The sequence below is a fragment of the Marmota monax genome, unplaced genomic scaffold (assembly GCF_021218885.2).
Source record: "Marmota monax isolate L192 unplaced genomic scaffold, Marmota_monax_Labrador192_F-V1.1 WCK01_AAM20220418_F8-fsc00114, whole genome shotgun sequence".
NCBI lineage: Eukaryota > Metazoa > Chordata > Mammalia > Rodentia > Sciuridae > Marmota > Marmota monax.
In genome coordinates this window covers 318,241-341,094 of record NW_026694943.1, presented here as the reverse complement: position 1 = coordinate 341,094, position 22,854 = coordinate 318,241, and the positions used below count along the sequence as shown (strand labels likewise).

At 36.0% G+C, this 22,854-nt stretch overlaps 1 long non-coding RNA gene across 2 annotated transcripts in view; it reads left to right on the top strand.

Moving 5' to 3' along the window:
• LOC131423528 (uncharacterized) overlaps positions 1–22,854 on the top strand; it is a 234,993-nt gene that overhangs the window by 193,970 nt on the left and 18,169 nt on the right. For both annotated transcript variants that reach the window (XR_009225224.1, XR_009225223.1), the window contains one exon: positions 20,322–20,419. This is a non-coding gene — a long non-coding RNA (uncharacterized LOC131423528). The remainder of the gene's footprint in view (positions 1–20,321; positions 20,420–22,854) is intronic.

Genomic DNA, 22,854 nt, shown 5'->3' with positions numbered 1-22,854 from the left:
TATTTTCCTTCCCTGTGCTTCATACCTAAAGTGAGTTTCCTCATATATAAAATGGGTCAGATAAGAAGCATTGCTTTCTATGATTGTCTTGATGATTAATTTATTTAATACATGTAATGTGGTAAGAAAGGTGCCTGGCATATAACTGACCCCATGTAACTATAAGACCTACTCTACTGAAAATTCAAATCAATGTTTTCCTAATCCAGTATTCCATTATCATAAATTATGTGGGGCAGAGAAATCACAAGGGAACATATTTATGTTAACTCTAATTCCTATGATACATGCATACAACACACACACACACACACACCACTTAGAATTTCACATCTCGATTTTACCATTTATCACATCAAGATTCTAAAATTTTTATTTCATTGTGCTATTCCCATGCTCAAAAACTTTCATTGACTCTTCCAACTGTTTTTGGAATAAAATACAAACATCCTCATTTGGAAGTGAAGGTGTTCTATGACTGGTTAAAAGTCATCTATTTTCTTAAGTCTAAACCAAATTCAAAAAGTCTCTGAAATGATTCTTATGCTATGGTCCAATTGTACTCACTTTTCCATAATATAAAAATTCCTTGATTTCTGTCAGTCCATGTCATTCCTCAATTTAGAATTACTATATCCTTTTATTGAAATACTTTAAATACAAAGTTAACCCTCAGATTCTTGATAGGTCTATAATTTCCTAAAGAGTTTCCTCCCTCATGAACTCATGTAAATTCTGGTTAGAATGATTTTCACCATCTTGTAACTATTGAACAGTGTTCTTTGACTCTGTTTTCTTTAAATATTTGATACAATTTTGTGAAATCTGGACCTGATTTGTGTGTGAGGGGGGTTTTAAATTAAAGATTAAATTTCATTAATGGATCCACAGATGTTTAGATTTGCTTTTTTTCTTTTTTTCAGTTTTGATGATTAGTGTTTTTCAAGGGCTTTGTCCATTCCACCTAAAAGATTGAATTTATTCTATAAATCTATATTGTATGTTTGTTTCTGCTTTGAGTATTTTCTGCCTTTAAATTCTCTACCATCTAATCTACTTTAAAACTTATGGATTAATTTTTTCATTTAATGAATTGCATTTTTTAGCATTAGAAATTTTTTGTAGGTTCATTTTATCTTCTCACTTTTAAGTTATTTATTTAAAGTCCTTGAACATGTGAGTAAACATTATTAATCTGAAAATCTGGAAATCTCTGAAATCCAAAACTTTTTAGCATCATTGTTTTAGATTTCAGAGCATTTTGGATTCTGGATTTTCAAATTAGTGATGTTCCACTTGTAAACTCTACACAAATATCCTCAAATCAAAACAACTTTGGAATCTGAAATACTTCATGTTCAAAGCAATTCAGATAAGTGTTTTTTAGCCTATAACTACTAAAAATTTCATCTGCTGATTCATCCTCTCAGTAATTTCTGGGTTTATCTCTTTTAATTTTTTACAGTTATGGATCATATTTCCCATTACTTTGTGTGTTTAGTAAATTTTTATTGTAAGCTGAACATTTTCAGTACATCATTATTGACTGTGTTAGTCAGCTTTTTATTTCTGTGGGCTAAATACCTGACAAAAACAATTTCCAGGAGGAAAAGGTTTTTTTGGGCTAATGATTTCAGAGGATCAGTCCATGGTCAACTGACTCTATTGCTGTGGGTCTGAGAGGGACAGGACATCATAGCAGAAGAAAGCTGCTAGATTCATGGAAACCAGGAGAGAAGAGAGGGAGGGAGGGGGAGGGGAGAGAGAGAGAGAGAGAGAGAGAGAGAGAGAGAATAAATATGGAAGAGCAAGGTGCCCAAGACAAAATATAAACCCCAAAGGCATATCTCTGTGACCTATTTCTCCGACCATGATCCCAACTAACCTCACTTATCTCTTAGTTAGTAGTTCTTTCAAATAATTAATCCAACTAATGAATTAATCCTCTGATTATGTTATAGTTCTGATAATTTAAATATGAGCTTTTGGGGGATACCTAATAACCAAACCATAACATTTCACCCCAGATCCTCAAAAGCTCTTGTCTTTCTCACAACTCAAAATGCATTTAGTTCATCCTCAGGAGTCTCCAGAGTCTTAACTGTTCTAGTATTGCCCAAAAGTCCAAGTCCAAAGTCTCATTTGAGACTCAAGGAAAACTCCTGATTGTGAGCTCATGTAAACATCAAAAGCATGATACATATTTTCAACCTATAATAGCAGATGATAAACATTCCCATTCTAAAGGAGAAAAATTGGGGAATACAAAAAAGGGATGGAACCGAAATAAGACCAAAATTCAGCTGGCAAACATATCATGTAGCTCCATTTCTGGCATCTGGGGCACATGGCAGTAAGATAAGATATGAGCTCCAAAGGGCTTGGGCAGCTCTGCCCCAATGGCCTTGCTGGTTGCAGCTATATGGTTTCTCTCTTAGGCTGTTTCTGTCCACATCCAGCAATTTTCCTTAAAGGATGTTCCATGCTACATGCATCTCTAAACCCTGGGCATCTACACTGCAGCTTTGGCTTCCTTCTCACAACTTTATGTATTACTCTTTCAGAAATAACCCATAGGAATTCTGAGCCTATTACATTCTGTCTGATACCCTAGTCTTTCTCTTTAAATATTAGTAGAAGCCCCTAGAACTCCCTAACTCTAGCATCCTGCATTCCTGAAGAACCAGTACTACATGGATGATGTCAAGGTCTGCCACCATCTCAAGCTGTAGCCAGGCCATCTTGACCATGGTTTCAGTGACTGCTGAGTACCTGAAAAGCTGACCAGGGTGTCCTCAAGGCATCTTTCCTATTGTCTCTGTGCAAAATACTTAGCTTCTGTTTAGTGACTGTAATCTCTTCAGCAACCACATCTTTCTTGGCCCCAGTTTTACATGTGCTTTTCTAGCCAAACTGCTACTTTTTCAGATCCTTCTCTTCTGCTTTCTTTTCTGATTCCCACAATAAATCTGGCTAAATGTTTCCAGCAAAACCCTTGCCAATTAATCCAACTAATTGTATGCTAAGTTGAAATTTACATCATTTGATTTATGAGTCCATCACCTTTAAATTAAGCCTCATACAAAGTCTCAGGATATGTGCAAAATGTAGACAAGTTCTTTGCCTGGATGTGACATGAATGGCTTCTTGTTCAATTCCCAAAAGAGTCTACAATTTCTTCTAAAGCTTTCTGAGCACTGTCCAATTTCTATTGATATTTTGGTCTTCTGAGCTCAAACCAGAATCACCCATTAAGCTCTGTTTACAACATTGTAAGCCTTTTCTACTTTGCAGCTCAAAATTTTTACTAAACACCTCCTGAAAACCAGTTCCAAAGGCTTCTGAACCACATGGTCAGAGTAGTCACAGCAAAGACCCACTTCTCAGTACTAATTTTATGTCACTCTGACCAAAACACTGACAAGAACAACTTAGAAGAAGAAGAGTTTATTTGGGGGTGACAGGTTCAGAGTTTCAGTCCATGGTCAGCCAACTCCATTGCTCTGGGACTGAGGTAATGCATAATATCATGGTGGAAGGGTGTGGTGGAGGATAGCTGCTCAGTTCATGGAAACTGGAAATTGGAGAAAGAACAGAGTGCCAAATCCCAAAGGCTTCCTCCACATCCTCTCTGACTACAGTTACCCCAGGTCTGTAGTTCTTTCAAATTACTAATCCACTAAATGAATTAATACAATGATTAGGTTGTAGCTCTCACAATCTGATAGTGAACTTTAGAGGGACACCTCATATCCAAATCATAACCAGTGACTCTTAGGTTTTATTGTTTTCCTCTCAATAATGTTGTATTTTTTGTTTTGTTTTGATTGATTGATTGATTGATTGATGTCAGAAAGCAACTTACTTGGTGACCAGCTTGATATTTTCAGGATTTGTTTTTAAATTTAATTAGAGTTTGTTTAGGAATTCTTTTATTCTCCAGGGTGGTTAGGCCCCTCCCCTAGTCATGGATTTTCTGTGATCTCTATTGAATATGCAGAGGATGCATAAATGTCTCTACACTCTTGCTGGTTGTAATTAGAATGTACTCTGGCTCCAATGTTGCTGAATTGGTAGTTCCTTGTAGTTACCTTAAGCTTGTGAAGTGCCTATAGCCATGAACAACTCTATTTCACCAAATACCCAAATATAGTCCTGTTTGGATTTTTGGAGGTTTGTGTATGTGTATTCCCTTTTCTCCCTTACTCAGTCCTGCTATTTCAAACACTTCAACCATTCCAAGCTCTGATTAGTGAGATTTCTGTGCTTTGCTTGGTTTCCTCCTCTTGCCTCTTCCTTTAACAGAAAGTTTTAGAATCATAAAGCTCATATTTTTGTTTTCCTTCCTTCAGAAATCAGTGCCCATGCTGAGTATTGTCTAGTGTCTGAAAATATTATATGTTTTGTCCAACTTTCTAGCTGTAAATGAGTGATGGCTAATTTAGTATCAGTTGCTTTATATAAGAACAAAAATTAGGGGTTCATTTTCCCAAAATACAATTATTATAATAAAATTTTCTTAACTTGAAGAGATTTTCTTTTGGGTAATATAATTTCTATATCAATTTTATGTGTAGCACATGTGCATTTTTCATTTTAAACAAACTTATTCTTTGGAATAAGTTATTTCCATGCAATTTTTGGAATTGATGACATGGTCCATTGATAAAATTAATGCATATTAAATTTAACTGGTCATAGCCTCTGCAATCTACCCTACTAATTTTCTCTGGCAATGTTTACCAATGACATAATTATGGCTAAAGACAATGTTATCATTCAGAACTCATCTTATTTAATTTTGAAATTGCTTTTTTTACCATCCTTTCTGAATCATGACTCTCCCCTGATAGTCCTCCTATATAAAATTCTCCTTTGCTAATTTCTTTTCTTCAAATGACAACTTCAGTGTGTTCTCCAGGGCTCTAATATTGGGTCTTTTTCTCTTAACATGCTTTCTCGGAGCAAGTTCATTACTTTCTGGGTTTCCACAAGCACCTATGATGATGACTTCCAAACATGACAAACAAATCATTTCGTTCAGCTCAAGCCTCTCTTTTCTGGGCTTGAGACTTATATTTCTCAACTTCTATCAGTGCAATGTCTCAGACATTTTGCATGTCCAAAACTTACATTATCCTCCACAAGCATACCTCACCTTCTGCATTGCTCATTTTAAAAATTTATCAAGCTGTTCATGTGAAAAAGGAGTAACCCTAGACTTAGATATTTATTTCAAATTGAATGTCTAATAGTAAGTAAGGTCCTATACATTATCTTCCTACATCTTGGGTTCAGGTTTGGTTGATGTTCTTCTTATCTTTTCATGGCAATGGTACTGTAATGCATACATGTCTATGGTGACACCCTTCACATTGCTGCATTGTAAATATTTAAGGAAATCTGTTAACACATGATACCTTTTCAAATTGATCAGTTTTCCTCTTTATCTCTAGGTAAGGGACAAAATCCATATTCCAAAGTTTAACAAACAAAGCTGTCTGTATCCATCTCCCATCTATGTTAATTGTGAACCTCTTCCTATATTGCAGAGAACCAAGGTAATCATCATAAATGGCAAATTGCTGAAATCTTCTTAACAACCTCTAGTTTTCTCCTTCCTACCCATCTCCCATTCCCAATGACTGTGCACAGAACCATGTCAAGTGAATAAATAAGTTTAAAAAAATGAATTTTCAGAATAGGCAGTGAAAGCTAAAACTTTTATATTTCATTATTTGTGAATATAATCATTCTAAGATTCTTAAATTTTGTTTGGATTTTAATAGTAGTTCTAATTTCTTAGTCCCAGTTTGGCCAATGAAAATGTTTTGGCAGTTCAAACAAGCTGAGAAAGAATATGTCACTTGCCATGAACATTATGTTATAATATTTAATTGGTTTTAGAATAAAGAACCCAATGGAATGAGACTTCTTTCTCATATATTGCTTCTTTTGCTTTTTATATTATATAAAGGCTCACACATGTCTATGTATATATATATATATATATATATATATATCATACAGATATAAATTAAATGTTTATACCATATTTGGATAGATATAGAAATTATATATAGTTACAAATTATCACTTACAATTTATTTTAGATATAAATTATCACTTACAATGATATTTCCTCGTGACTAGTTTATTTACAGTTCTCAGAATCACTTTGAATAACTTAATTTATATTATTTTAGAATTAGAGAAAAGTAGAACTTGCATTGATTGAACAAGTAATTGTTAGCAACCAAACTGGTCTTATATAACTTAATTCTAAACAGTTTGGCAGAGAATGTGATTAAAGGTTATAGAAGAACATTGGAAACACATTTCCATTCTTTACTTCATCTTTCTTTTATATGTAGGCACACTTTTCCCTTGCTTAGAAATGCTTTTAGAATAAATATCTGGCACTATTCAATATGAAGTTCAAAACCTTCATTTCAGAAGCTGTAGCATTCTGGAAGAAAAGTTCTTTTAGTAAAACAGTTATTTTTTAATTAGAATTTTCCCTCCTACTGATCCACAGATTAAATGTACAGAAAATTCTAAAAGGAGAAAACATACCAAAATGTGTAGGAGACAGATAATATTAAGGAATATTAGTATTCATCATCGGAGGCAAATAAAAGGAAACTAATTACAAATAGACAGTTCAACTGCTTAATCAGTTCTTCCTGGGAGCATATTGGCTATTCTAAGATCAAATGTGAAAAGAAATCTACTCTCATGGGTCTGTTGAGCCATCTGGAGAATCACTGATATGCTCCCACCACACTAGTAAATTATAATTAAAACTGGTTCTATAAATATAATGAGAGACAGAAAATAAGGGGGAGAGAGAAAGAGAAACAGGAAAACACTCACCTCCCTTTAGTTATATAAGAAGGATCTTTGAGCATTTGGTTCTGGTCTGCAGTTGTGTGAAGGAAAGAAAAAGAAATTAAGAGATTCTGACATGGAGATCATTCCACCACATTAGCTTAACTGTAAATTTAATGTGAAATGATAATTGTTGCTAAGCTATGACACTCATTAATATGGGCTGCAGGAAGGAACTGGTAAAATTGTTAGGGACTTTTAGGACACAGTCAGTGAACTTGGAAGGAAGGCGGGGAACGAGAACGGAGTGTCATTCTCCTTCCCATTAAACCGTGTTGATTTTTTCAAAAGCACACATGCAATAACAGCACAGCACTTTCTGAAATGAATAAAAAGACACGATAGACTAGCTCAGTCCTTGATGAGCCATGAAATTCTTTATTAAAAATGAATTAAAGTCACAGTGGTAAATCAGATTCTCTATAGCAGTATTTTGTTTCACAGATAGGACTTCACTTTCCCAATTACTAGATTCCTGCAGGTGGGATAATGTTTTCAAAATACTCACTTCAAGAAAAAGAAAATGTGAAATTCAAAAGGGAGGCTATAACCTTGAAAAGAATCACTGTGATAAGCTTATGTATCCAACCAACCACATGTGATCCTCCCCTGGCTTCATCTTTCAAAACAGACTTCCTGTTCAGATGTCTTGTTGGGATAGAACCTCTAGTATAGAGAATAAGTCATGCTATCTTATTAATCATGCATCCAGTAAATTTTCATGATAAAAGCGCAGCAGTTGCAAATTCTTTGCTCTTAGAAGAAGATGAGGAAAGAAGAAAAATAAGAAGACTACAAAACTAGTAGAATTTGGTATAATCCTCAAGCCATATAGATATTCATAACTGGTTTTTGGAGAAAACAAAGTCTATTATAATTTAGTACCAGGAATAATATTCATAAATTGACTCTATGTACTAAGCATCTGGGACTAAGTGCTTTGTTTATACTAGTTCCTTCATTTAGGTTAATACTGATGTATATGCTTTACATATGAAAGAACAGGTATAGAAAAGAAATGTGGCCAATAAATTTTGTAAGTGGAATTCGAGTTCAGCTGTGCCCACCCTTGTATTCTTGTCTTTATATTGCTTTGCCTCTCCTCTCAATCTTGTAGATTCTTTGTAATGAACAATAGTAGTATATTAAATAATCCTAAGTGGGATTATAAAGTTATAGGTAAAATATTGAGTTCTAATAGCAAAATGAATACTTTATATTATATTAATATAGCATTTTATACTTCCTGAAACATTTTACCCAAACTAACAATTTCTATAAAAATATAATTTCACAGTTTCTCAAAACATTTTTATAAACCTTAGATCATTTGATCTTTACAATATTTCAGTGTGTTGATGGCAGAACCATTATTTTCTCTGTTGTACAGATGAAGTAACAGGAATTCAGAGACATCAAATAATAAATTTTACCTGTGCTTCCAAGACTTGAAAAGAAAGATCTGGGTGTAGGCCTTAAGATTCCCAGTTCCATATGAATTCTAGGGTTCTGAATTGTATAATATAGGGCTGGGACTATAGCTCAGTTGGTAGAGTGCCTGCCTTGCATGCATGAGGCCCTGGGTTCAATCCCCAGCACCACAAAAAAAGAAAATGAATTGTATAATATAGGATATTGGTATAAATTCACTTTAAAATTTGAGTTTTACTATGAATTCCCTAGACTAGTATCACTAAGGTATTCAGAGCCTACAAGGCCCATTTCTATGTCTTGGTAATGCTTTCCTTAAAGCTTAGCAAACCCAGTTTTCATTAAAGCCCAGATTTTAGCCTACATGAGAAGTGTGTTAGTCAGCTTTTTGTCACTGTGACCAAAATACCTGACAAGGACAAACCTAGAGGAGAAAAGAATTGTCTTAGCTCATGATTTCAGAGGATTTAGTTCATGGTCATCCAGCTCCAAGTCAAAAACATCAAAACATCGTGACAGAAGGACTTGGATAGCTACTCAACTCATAGCAGCCAGGCAAGGGAGAGACAAAGATAGAGACAGAGATAGAGATAGAGATAGATAAACAGAGAGGGAGAAAGAAAGAGAGAGAGACAGTAAGAGGCCAGGGAGTGATATACTCCTTAAGGCCATACCCCGAAGACCTACTTCCTCCTACCATGCACACCTGCCTACAATTTCTACCTCTCAATACTCCATTCAAACTATTATTCCATTACATGAATTAATCTACTAATGAAGTCAGAGCTTTCAAGAGCTAATCATTTTACCTCTGAACATTGATGCACTGTTTATCTCATGAGCTTTGGAGGACATTACAGGTCCAAATCTTAGCAATAAGTTGTAGTGATAGAAATATTACCAATAATTATTACTGATTGTGAGAGCAATTTGGTATAGTCCTAGAAAGTGTCAGTAGAGAGATATGAATGCTCTATCTCCAACAAACCTATGGTCATTCATGGGCAAAATAACAATTACTACAATATTTCTGAATGCCTTTTTCTACAGTTTGGTGCATCCTTAAAGGATGTTTCTCCAATGTGAGTGAATGATAGCGCAAGAGAGTAAAGTAGACTCTACTTTAGTTATAGGTGTACACAATATTTTTATTTTATTTTTATGGGTGCTGAGGATCGAACCCAGTTCCCCACGCATGCTAGGCAAACGCTGTACATCTGAGCCACAACCCCAGCCAATATACTCTACTTTAGAAGGTAAAATCAGCTGCTAAGTATATTGCAGCTACTCCATAGTAAAGAGATGTTGACTACAGTATGAATAGATGATACAATGTCTAATTCACTGACATCAATTCCTATACCATTGTTAGGATTTTTCTATTTCCTAATGAAAAATTTACTATATTTTAAGCTTATCAGGAGTCAGTCAGTACATTTATAAAACTGTGTGTATGCATATGTGCAGAGTATGCCAGTGCATAAAAGGAAGATATAAATTGTTCATATTATTGTGAGAATATTAATTATATGTAAAATTGTGGGAGGCAAAAGTTGAAAATGAACTACCAAAACATACAACCTAATAACTTGAGAAAAGATTACCTGAAAAATTTTTTTGTTAAATAAATTAAAAGAGGAGACTGGATAACAAACAAGCATGAAATTTTATAAAGTGGTATCACAACAGTTTCCTCTTCTAACCCAGCACTGCTAATTAATAAGACCCAGTCTCCCAGTAACATCAACTAACAAGTGTGAAGTGGGTTGGTGATGGGATAGAACAGGTCACTCAGACGTTTCTGATGTATTTCTCCTTCTGGATTCTTCTTGCTGAGAATGACTTGTCTGTATGTCACAGTACTCAAAATTATAGATGCCTGCTGGAAAATTTTGCCTCATTAAGTTCTGGCCTGTGATAAGCTGCCATAATTTTATAAAAAATAAAGAAGTTAGTTATTTGGCATGCATTTTGAAATACTTAAGTACTTCATGTGCATAAGTTCCACTTGAATTTTTATTGAAATTGACACAAAGTGCATGCAGATTTAAAACTAACCTGGAACTGAGTTTTCCAACTTTGAAGAAGTAACTGAACCTGTTTGATTCTCAGTGTCTAGTAAAATGGGATCGGTCCATATCTCAAATAGTTGTCAAGAACATTCAATGAAAGAGTTCTTGGTATGATAGCTGGCAAATAATGCTTGGGCAATAAAATGCTTAATAAAGCATTTGTTCTTTCCCTCATCTTGGGTACCCACAATTACACTTAAGTAATGATTCAAATGTATGATATGTCAAGGTTATTGTACTGTCATGTGTAACTAATTAAAACAAACAAAAAAAGAACATAAAAAAAGTAATCTTTCCTAAGCTGATGGTCTCAGTTGTTATGTTTCTGCAATTTGTTTTCCTTTAAACATTTGAACTGGGGCTGGGAATTCCACTAGGGCCACAGCTCCAGTATGGCACTCTAGTGAAACAAGAGCCTACTAGGGAACATATATTCATTGGAGCTAGACATGGTATTACACACAGTCACTGCGAAGTTCACTATCAGACATCTAGGCCAGCACCTTCATGCCAAGGCTAGGTCTGCTCTGTGTTCTAATTGCCATCTCTTTCATATGTTCCTAAACTTTGCCTTTATTATTCTTACTCTTCTTACATATTCCATCTGACAATAAACATACTCTTAATCCAACACTTTTATCTGACATTAGATCTTATTTGTGTGTTTGTGTGTGTGTGTATGATAAATAGGTTATTCTGAATATTTTAGTTTTAATCATTTGTTTCTGCATAGACACTCGGGATATGATGAGTACTTTGTGAAAAACCAAATTAGCCCTTTCATCTGTGGGAAGAACAATTTACTTCTTTCTAACCAAATCATTTATTAGAAGGAAATATATGTCAGGGTCACCTTTTTGGAATTTTGTTCAAAATATTTGTTATGACTCAAATCTTATCAAATGGAATGTGTTCCTTGGTTCTTCCTTGGAACCCATGTCTACCATCCAATTTTCAGATAACAAATTGTGGAAACCACATCTATCATTTAGTTATCAAATAGCAAATTATGGTGTAATTTTTTCTATTGGATTTCTCTTTAACCCCAGAATTCAGCTTTTGTGCTTGATCATCCAACTTTTTATTCCTTCTGTCACTTGAAGTGGCTTGATAAATGGATGTCCAACTTAAAGCATGAAAACAAATACATGGATTCTAGTTCATCCCTTGATTTGGGGTGATATAAAGGAGTTCGACTTGCTCTAAGTCTCATTTTCCCCTCCGGTATAATGTGGGCAGTTATTCTCATATAACTTCCTTTATTTAAACTTCCTGCCTGAAAACTTCCATAAAATCCTGAATGCAAGGGTCATTCTCACTGGGACTAAACGATTGTAGAGACTTTCGTAGGCGAGGATTTATGGTAATGGGACTTTAGATATTGCCTGTGATGCTGTACACTTGACAGCCTTGGGGACATAATGGATTAGGTGGCTTCTCCAATCTGCTCCCATCATTCAAGAAGAGCTCCACAGCCAACCTGAGGACCATTATTATAGCAGTAAGGATCTGTGGCTTCGATTGTTGGCTCTGTATCACATCAAAAGATATACTAGAGATTGAGTTGTTTAGACTCAATTGAGATTTGATTTTCCCTACTACGGAAGAAAAAATAAAATTCTCATTTCTAGAATTTTTTTTATAAAAAAATAATACTTCAAGATTATTCTAGGCCCTAAACTAATTAAGGAAGCAACTTCTTACAAGCAATGTGTTAAAAAAAAAAAAAAAAACCCTGAAAGTATCAGAGCCACACTTTGAATCTCTGTATCTCAAAATGACCTCTTTCTCAGGACTTTGATTTGAATCTTTCTCTTTTGTGAGGAAAAACAAAATCCTCATTTTCATTCTGCTTTGTAAGGACTTTCTTTCCCCTTTTCTATGCTTATCAGCATATCACTTTTAAAATCAGCTTAGCAGATTGACTGTGACCTTTTCAATTGAAACCAAACATCTTCCTTTTTATCAAGAGCAGGTTGTGGCTTGGGCATGAAATTACTCAAAGTGATTTATTAATGTTAGCATCTTAACACAGATTCACCCAGACCCACCTCACTGATGATTTTCCTGATAATAAAGAAAAAGGCCATCTCAGAATAGAAATAACAACTTCACATCTGAGCTGAATTTGCCTGTAGAATTTTGATTGGTTCATTCCAAATGACTCACTTTACAGTAAGTCCCAAGTTTGTGGTCAGAAATTTTAGGGTGTGAGTCATACAGAAGACAACCTTTATAAAACAGGAGCTAACTGCCTGGCATTCCACTCAGCAGTGCCATGAAAACCCAGCAGGAATAAACTGGCTTCTGAATAGTCTTTCTGGGAATATCTGTATGTTGCAGAAAGCTCGTTCTTCCTGCAGAATATTCTGTGCTTTCCTGTGAGAGGGCTGTGGAAGCAGGACTTGCTCTGTTCTTATACTTTAATCACTGTGTGACAAAGCAGGATGATATTACTGTATCATCCAGCCAGCTGACAAGAAGAGATTAAACATTATTTCAACAGCAATACATTAAACCTCCAAATGAGCCCCAGGAACTGTGGTGACCTCCAAGGAACCCTTGCTGTATGACTCAGAAGCAGATGCAGCCAGGTTGTGGCCAAAATGGATTTTGAGAGGAGGCACATTCTGACTTTTCTGCTTCACTGAATTCACTCTGCTGCGGATCCAGAGCTCCCTGGCACAGAGAGAAAAACTGGCAGAGTCTCAGGCAGCATATTACTAAAAGGATTCAAAGCAAATTTATTTTAAAAAGAAATAAAATGCTGTCCACAGTGATTTAAAATCTTCATGGTCACCAGAAGTGCCTTTGGAATACCAAATTTTTTTGTTGAGCACCTACTGGGTGCCTTTCTAACAGAATGGAAACCCACATTGAAAGGGCAACCTTGAAGTCTCTTTGGTCCCTTGTTCCTTCCACAAGGCAGATCATTTTTTTAGCTTGAGTTCAAGTCTGCCAATTTGCATTAGCATATCATCTGCCTAGTTACCAAGAAAATGTGCCTGAAGAAAAAAATAGGAGCATGTTCACGGTCATTAGGCTTGCATCATGAGCATGAATCAGCAGTTTGGAGATTGTTAAGGCTGGGGTTGAAGCAGGCTGTGGAACCGGTAGAGCATGCAGGAAAACTCCAGGCTGCCTGACTGTGCCTTACCACATCCTTTGCATAATATCCACCCTTGCTTAAGGAAGGGGCTGAGGAGGCCCATCACACAAGGACTTCCTATGCCTGTATATCTGCATTTCCTGATTCCTTGAACAAATACTGACCAACTGCGAAGGCGAAATGTGTATTTGACAGTAGTTATACGTGAGTCTGTACTTGAAAGAAATGGAAATGAATGCAAAAAAAGTAAAAATTAATTTATTCCGATTTGCTTTGGATATTTTCTATCACTGTGTTTAAAAGCAGTGCTAATAGTGTGGCTGTTTTATGTCATGCACAATAAATGTATAACAGATGCAATACAGTTTTGAACTCCTTTAATGCAAGCAGCAATACAGATAATTGACTGTTTCATTCACTCCTGTATTTCCCGTGTGGAAGACAATGCCCACCTCACGCTAAGCATTCAGGAAACGATTAACCAAAGGAGTTTGTCTGTCTTCCCTTCATCTTTGTCTTAGAACATTTCTCTATGTGTTGGTCCTACAAAATATGTAGGTGAAGTCATGACTGCATTGTTGAAATATAACATCTTGAAAGCACTTTTCAAACAAGCTCTCACAAAATATTCTTTAATACTTCATGTATCAGGTAGGGAAACTAAGGTCAAGTGACTTACCTAAGGTGAGAGGAGTTACTTGATGATAGAACTAGGCTTTGAACTCACATCTCCTTATTTTTCAGAGCTTCCTACTCTAGCACAGTTAACAAGGCTACTAGTCCAAAGCTCTGCCACTTGGCATCCCTTTGGGCTAAGGCACTGGGCTGCATTGTTGCCTTTACAGGGAATCTGAGATGAGGGGCAAAATGATTAGCTGACCCCATTATCAATCATAAACTTGCAGAAAGTTTTGTTTCATTGGATTGCTTTCTAAATAGTCAAGAATTTTGGAAGCAGCACCTATGGGAAACAAGGAAAGCCAGAGCAGAGATGGAGGGGGAGTGAAGGGGTGGCACCAGACACATGGATATAGGAGCCCTGGATGATCCCAGAGGGACAACTGGGGAAAGAGACAGGCAACACTCGAGGCAGATGACATTTTCTTCTCCCTTCTTCCCATGCCATCCTCTCCCTAATCTGTATGGATTGTCATGTTTTGTGGCTTCCCACCTGATGGGATTATTTGGATGGGATTATTTGAGGAATGCTCCCCTGGATGATATACTTTTGACAATCTAAATGCATTGAATGTGGACTTCTTTTTGCACTGGGGTCCCATGAAAGAATGGGAGCTTTTCTTACTTTTCAAAGCAGGTGGTCCTATTTTGAGTGTCCTCTAAGATAAAAACAAACTTATCAATCTGTATGTTGAAATATACCTTTATTTCTTTTTCCATTTAGAAAAAAATATTAAAAGTTTTGTACACTTTAAGGGACTGGGGTTGTGGCTCAGAAGTAGAGCACATGCCTAGCACGTGTGAGGCACTGGGTTTAATCCTCCGCACCACATGATAATAAAATAAAGATATTGTGTCTACCTGTAACTAAAAAATAAATTTTAAAAAAATTGAACACTTCAAAAGAAATTAGCAGAATATTTCCCAATATAGCACAGCCCAATTGGGAGACCAAACATCTTATGAGCAAAGAGAGAAATAAAATATTGTGAACCTAAACCACATATGCCTTTATCTTGGCTTTTAGCAGCCAACTTTATAAAATGTGATAAATCATTGAAATTTTTTTTAAAAGATGGGAAAATGTAAGTTAATGTCATTCAAAGGGGAGGGGAAACATTGTTATAATTTGTGTGCAATTTTTAAGTGATTCATAAATTAGACATTTAAACAGAAATATTTAAACCGAAATATTCATCTAGGTACTTTTTGGGTTTTGTCAAAAAGAATTTAATAGGACCTGTAACTGCTTTTGCTGAAATCCAGTTTAAATTTTTAGAAATAGGGTGCCACACTGCAGGATTTATCATCATAATTGGCAGATATTTGGGGACCAACTATTGTGGCATCATTTTATTGAAACCTCTTTGTAAGCACACATATGCGCCAGATGTGCTGGTTGGGGCAGAAGTATGGAACCAGATTGTGCCTTTGCTTCCATTAGAACTCCTCTTTCTCTCTAGCTGTGAAATTATGGACATATCCACTACTTTCAATGGATCTCAAGCAAGAGCAAGGTCTACCTGAACATAGTTGTATGTCTCAAGCAATGACTAGGTTTCTGCTCTGGAAAGTTTGCTGTCCTCCTCTACAAAGTAAAACTATTAGTTTAAGCTGATATTCTATGATTAGAGTGAGGTTAGAATGTCACCATGACTGTGAAAGCCCTTTATAAATGTAGAATGCTGTGCAAATTGCTGCTACTATTTCTAAGAGGTCTTGGTGACATTGGTGGTTCAAATATGAAAGCATTCCCAGAATTAAAATGTATTTAAACATATTTAATAAGTGTATGTGATTTTTGCATTAGCACCTGTGTAACTATAACAAATTTTTTTCATTTGTTTTGTGATAAATATAAAATTAGAAAATCTGGGCTACCGTCTATACTTTATGTAAGTCATTAAACCTTTCCAGGACTTACTTTTTCTTTTATGAAACATAGAATTTGGATTGGGGCACATTTTAAAATCATGATACTAAAAGAAATATAGTGAGACAGCCTTCTATAAAGGTTACTGATGTAATAGTTTAAGATAAGGTAATAATTAGGAGAAAATAATTCAAGTTCTCAAAATCATAGTTTCTGCTACAATTGGAGGTGGTTGTTCCTCAGGAGCCATCTATTTGAGACTTAGTCCTTAGTGTGGCATCTTTAAGAGGTGGAGCTTAATGGGAGGTCCTCAGGTTGTTGTCAACACTGCTCTAAGAATGGAGTAAAGCAGTTCTCTTGTTAGGACCCTGGTTATTTTTACGAAAGCATTGTTATAAAAGCCTGAACTTGTCTCCACACAGTTTTTCTCTGACTTCCTGATAAGTGATATGATTTTTTTCTTCTACGTGAACTCCTACCATTGCCCTCTGCAGTGAGATGATGCAGCCATTGAGGGCAGATGTCCACGCCAGAGTCTGCACCATGCTGTTTGGACTTCTGGCCTCCAAAATTGAAAGCTACATGAATTCCTTTTCTTTATTAAGTTAACCTGACTCAGACATTTGTTATAGCAACAAAAAAAATGGACTAATACAATTTCCACATAAGAAATATGACTGTTCCTCCTGAAGGAACAGAAAAAGGAGAAGAGGGGCTTGGCACTCCGCTAAGCAATCGTAAGAAGGACACATGTTTTGTGTGAGAAGACACATGTATTTATGCAGAAAGCACTTTGCACACGTGAGCAATGATTATCTTGGTGAAGGAGAGGTGATCTAGAAAGTATCTATGAGAAGCAAGTTAGCTTTTGAGAAGGGATGGAAACTTCAATCAGGAAACAGTGGATAGAATTTGTATGTTAAAACGGAAAGTTGTGTTCTAAGCACTAAGTATCAATAATGATATCAGCCTTTTTTCTTGAAGCTTTGTTGACTGAATTTGGCATCTCCCCTTAGAGTAATATCTTATCTCCTGTTTCTCAGTTATAGCTGAACATGAGTGTGGAGTCAGAGGCGGAAACAGTAGGGAGAGATGAGTCACCACACAGTGGCATGGAGACATAGGAAGAACACAGAACAAGAATCCAGATACAGATAGATATGGAGACTCTGCCTTGCAAACACAGTTGGAAGGATCTCTGATAGTATTCATCCTTTACAACTAAGGAAGCTGTCCAAACAACTCCAGGCCCATCTTTATCTTCACTTCCAAAATAATTGAGAAAACACACGATCTTATTCTGTGTTAGTGAAGTCTATGCTTTTGGTTTTAGCTTTTCAATGGAGGGAGGAATAACAGCGGACAGGGAAAAAAAAAAGTCCTAAATCATTTAGGAAGAGGGAAGCAGAACTAGAAATAGTCTTTGTGGAAAGAATATAATATTGAAAGTAAGCAAGAAGGTAAATTTTATTGCAAGAGTAATGAGGAACAAATCAATACAAGGTAAAGTAGGTGCCAAATCAGAGGAAAGAGTAGAGACAGAAACATTTTTTTGGACTTGTCAAAACAACTCATTATTGTACAGTCCATGCCAAGATCCTCAGAATCAGTACACTTATTTGTACTTGTTCCTCAGACCACTGTAACTATTTGGTTTCGGCATCCACTTCTCCTGCAGACAGGCATTATGACTTGATATTCTGGATTCTGTGTCAGCCACTACACTTGGCCACTCAAATGTTTTACTTGGATCATGGCCCTGGCACAGGTTTATCTTCAAGTTCATACTAAAGCCCTATATTATAGTGGTTTGATTGTCATTTAGTGGATTTAAATCATCCTGAGCAATAACTTGCCTACTTGCCTTCTGTTGAGTGGCTTTAGAATCCATTTGCTCATGCCTCCAGTCATCAGGAGTGTCACCCAGACATTTCTGGAGAGGTGAATTGACAGCCACCTTTCTTACAGGATCACCTGTGATATGACACAAAACATAACCAGGACTTAGAAATTCTATCTTTTGCCAGGCATGGTGGTGCATGCCTATAATCCCAGCAGCTCAGGAGGCTGATGCAGGAGGATCATGAGTTCAAAACCAGTCTCAGCAACTTAGGGAGACCCTAAGCATCTTGGGGAGACCCTGTCTCAAAAAAAATAAGACTAGGGGGCTGGGGGTGTGGCTGAGAGATTGCCTAGCATGCATGATGCACTGGATTTGATCCTCAGCACCACATAAATATAAAATAAAGATATTATGTCCACCTAAAACTAAAAAATAAATACTAAAAATAAAACAGACTGGGGATGTGGTTCAGTGGCTAAGTGCCCCTGGGTTCAATACCTGTTTTGTTTTGTTTGTTTGTTTTTAAGAAAAAAGAAAGAAAGAAAGAGAAATTTTATCTTTTGAATTTCTACCTCTGATTATTCCACGAAAAGAAAATGTCTAACAATATCTTGAGGACATGGAGGTTTAAAGCCAGACTGGGGCTCTTAAGAAATCATCAAAGTGCTTCTTCTTCTATTTTGCAATTGAGAGAACCCTGGATAGAATAGTTGCTACTCATCCAAGGTCACACTTAAGCTATGAGGGGAGCAGAATAAAACTTGTGTCTTCTGATTTCCAGAATTGTCCTGTTTCTTTCTCTCAGTATTACCTCATCTAAATATTAAAATACTATGGAATATACTGTGCAGATTCTATTATAATTGAGCATATTTTTCTATAAGTAAATTTTTGTTATGTTCTGCTCAAATGTGGTTAAAACTTTATTTTCTAGCATTGACTTTGAGATTTTTCCAAACACTCAGAGACACCATGTACAAAGACACAGCGTGCAGCATACTTAATGTCAAACGTACTTGCTGCCAGAATGATCAAGACAGAAAAGAGAATTTCACATAAAGGCAGACATAGGAACAAATCTCAAACTTGCTTTATTTGAGAAGTACACTGAAGATAAGTGGATGATGTTCCTCTGAACAAGTGTAAATGGATAAGGTACTCCATCATCAGACTGCCTTGTGATTTAGCAGGTCTGCATCCAAAGATATCTCTAAATGCACATAAATGACTCAGGCTCTGTAAGCCAGAGAGAATGACAGGATGGCAAGAGATCAGTCAATATCTCAGATAGTTGGTGCCAAGAGGATGGAAGTAAAAATTGAAAGATGCAATCTATAGCCAGATCTGGGTTTAGAACATTAGTAAGGAAATAAATACTGAAATTTCAGAGCATGTATATCCAAGAGGAAGCCATCTTGGTGGAAATGGTGTCCTAAAGGATAAATGAGGAAAGTCACTTTCTAACAATTGTTATTGGTGGCACCAAAATTTCATTGCAGATTGTCCTGAGGGTTTTAAATCATGCAACTAAATAAGTCCTCTTTTGCATAGACTGAAGTTACTTGTGCTTAATCAAAGGAATCTGCAGGAAACCAGGTCTTCTAAATTTCCTCAGCTTACTAAAATACATTGATATAAAAATAATAAATTTAGTCCTCAGAATTCCAAATTTGAGGGGCTGGGGTTGTGGCTCAGTAAGCACTTGCCTAGCATGCATGAGGCATTGGGCTCAATCCCCAGCACCACATTAAAAAAATAAAAATAAACAAATAAATAAAGGTATTATGTCCATCTACAACTAAATTTTTTTAAATAAGTAAAATAAAGTTTAAAAAAAGATGGCTGCAAATTCTTTAAAAAAAGAATTTCAAACTTGATAAAGAGGTTTATAATTTTATCCTATTTATGAGATAAATTTTATTTCCCCTTATGTGTTGAATGAGTTTCTAATCCTTAGGATCTAGGACCAAGGACCTTCCAAGAAAATAGTACAGTTTAAGAAACATTTTTAAAAATTTTGTCACCAGTCTATTCCCTACAGACATAAAAATATATGTGGGTGAAGTTACTGTATTATAATAAGCAGTAAATGCTATATTTGTAATATAAGTGATTGGTTTCAGCTATATTTCAAAGTTTATCTCTAAGTAATATTTTCTCTAGAGAGGTTCAGCAGCTGAATATCCCAACACTATTGATGTTTTTCAGAAACTTAAACCAAGTATTTTGTTACTCTCCAAATGAATGGGTTTATTGTTTGTTGATTGTCTAGTTACATGTAATAAAATCTTTGGCCTCCAAAGAAAGGACATTCAGTATCTATAATTCCAGGGAAGACTATGGCAATGGGACATACCTCCATGACTGTCTATTGCTCTTAGCACCACTGAGTTCTACCAACAAAAATGTCACACATTTCTCTAGCCAGGTAAAAATGGACTCTGCTTTCTCAAGGACTTACAGATGTCCCCAAACTCCACTCTTCCTTCTCAAATGTAAACATGAGAATCATCTTTGAAGAGGTAAGAAACTTTAATACTTCATTTCTCTCTTTGTCTAAGAATTCATTTCAGGAGGTGAAGAGGTGGTATTAATATTTGTGTTTTATTCCTTCCTTTTGAGTCTGAGTCTCTGTGTGAAGGGCCATCTGTTGAGGGGATGAAAGAATCTGTTCAAACTTGATTTACTGGACTAGAATATGATTCCTGATACAAACCAAGATAGAAGGGAGCATTGCTGATTTCTACATGGAAAATAAATCTGCTTGAACAGAAACTTGAATACTCCATCTACTTTGATGGACCAAAGATGTTCAATTTCCCCTTTTACAATGTCATGGCTATTTGTCTACCACACAAAAGCATGTTGAATGAATGAGAGGTAGATGTTAAAAAACAAAACAAAACACGTTTTTGCATCACCTTTATTGCCTGACTAAGGAAAATTACTTCATGTTTGTCTGCATTCAGTTAATCTTTCAACATGAGATTTCATCCAAAAGAAGTTGTGATTTTAGCCAAGGTTATCAACAGAGCCTGGACTTTAGAAGATGTCACTTTGGTTTGTAAAACAGAAAGAAAATAACCTGTTTATGTATTTAATTCCATTTTCACAATGTATATCTTTTTAATGATTTTTAAGCAGAAATAGGAGACGCTGTAATGTAATGTTAAAAATGTATAACTATTCTTTGCCAAGGGAAATGAAATTGCAAGAGAAAGTAGACAGGGAACATCATGGGGCAGAAAAGAAGGGTATAAAGGTGAACATACTTCAGGGTGGCATCTTTATATCTCCATGAGTGCTTCATTCACCAACCTACCTTAAATAACTACACATCTAAGGCAAATGTAAATTTAGTATGTAAATACAGCTTGAAAACAATCCCAACTTCTCTTTAAAGCATAGAGCTGCCCTTAAGCCCACACTGTGTAGAAATTCTGGAAGTTACCATCTTCCAACTCAATAGAGCTTAATAAGAATAGCAAAATCTCTAAAGAAATTTTATTCCTGCTCATAATAATCAGCTTCCTGATCATCTCTTTTCCTGTATTGTTACTGTGTTTTGATAAATCTTGAATTCAAGGAAGTTGTACATGGGGAGTATTAGTAATGATCACATGCTGAATAACACTCACTTATTCACTTACCATAGTAAGTGCATTTTTAAGCACTCACTCTTGGCCAAACTCTGTTAAGTACTTTTTGTGCATTATCACACTTGTTTCTCACAGCAACAATTACTTTTCCCATCTTAATAATTGAGAATACAAATAGACTTGGTGTAAGTTACACAGCAAGTGGCAGAGCTGAGAGGTTAGCTCAAGCTGTCTTATAGGAAAGTTCTAGCATGTAACTGCTAGACAGTAGTGACAAAATGGTAAACAGTATTTGAATGTTCAGAGTCTGTGCACACACATGGTTTGAGGACTGTTGGGAAAATAAATACGAAAATAGCTTGGTTTGTGCAGGGCAGAAACATGTTTATTATGTTTCCTGGGGTATAGGCTGTTGACAGAAAGTAGGCCCGAGAGAAGAGAGGCACTTGATTTCCAATAAACTATCTGCATTAAATATTCAGCTTTCCTGCTGCTTTGTGTGAGTTCACTACCAGAGGCATGGACAAACTGGCAATGGATCAGGCTAAGCATTAACAAATCTCAACATCTGCCCTACTGAAGGCTGTATACATTATCACCTGGGGAGAGCAAGAAACAGAACCTGGGCCGTACAGTTTCTGGGGGGCTGTAACTATTACTACCATGTTTAGATTATGATGCCAATCAGACTTGGGTCCGTAACTGATAGGAATTGATGTGGGTTAGTTTCATAAAGCTGTTTTATTCTAGCCCCAGTCAAATTCCTGGAAAATGTGAGCTCCCAATATAAACTAAATGGAAAAATGGGTAGTTCAGTACTTCTGTTATTGCTTATAGGATGGGTGTATATATTTCCCCTCTGATATCTAGAGAGCACCAAGGTCCAGGCCTCTGGCTAAGGAAGCAAAAGGAATCAAAGGGAAATTACTAAAGGCTGAGTCTGGCTGAAGGTTTCAGCCATCAGATGTAATACCAAATATAAAGAGAAGGGGCTAGAGCCAAATTCATTTTGCAACTGGAGTTCTCTGGGTGTTCAGCCTCTTTGTAATATACCGTTAATGTGATTAAAATGGAGGCATTTAGAGTTAACTGGTTGTTAGAATAAATTAGGGACATGAAAATTGGCAGGGTTTAGGTTTTGAAGAACTACATTTTGTCAGCTCTCCTTGAAATTTAATCACTCCAATATTAAGCTATTTTTTTCATGATGTGAAATTTGGCAGTGAACAAAATCAACAGGGCACAGCTATGCAGTAGAGAATTCTACTGCATTTTGGCAGAGTGATAGTGCTAAGAATGCTTCTTTTAAAAGATCTGAGAGAAAGCAACTATTAATCATTTAAGTTATTGCAGTGGGG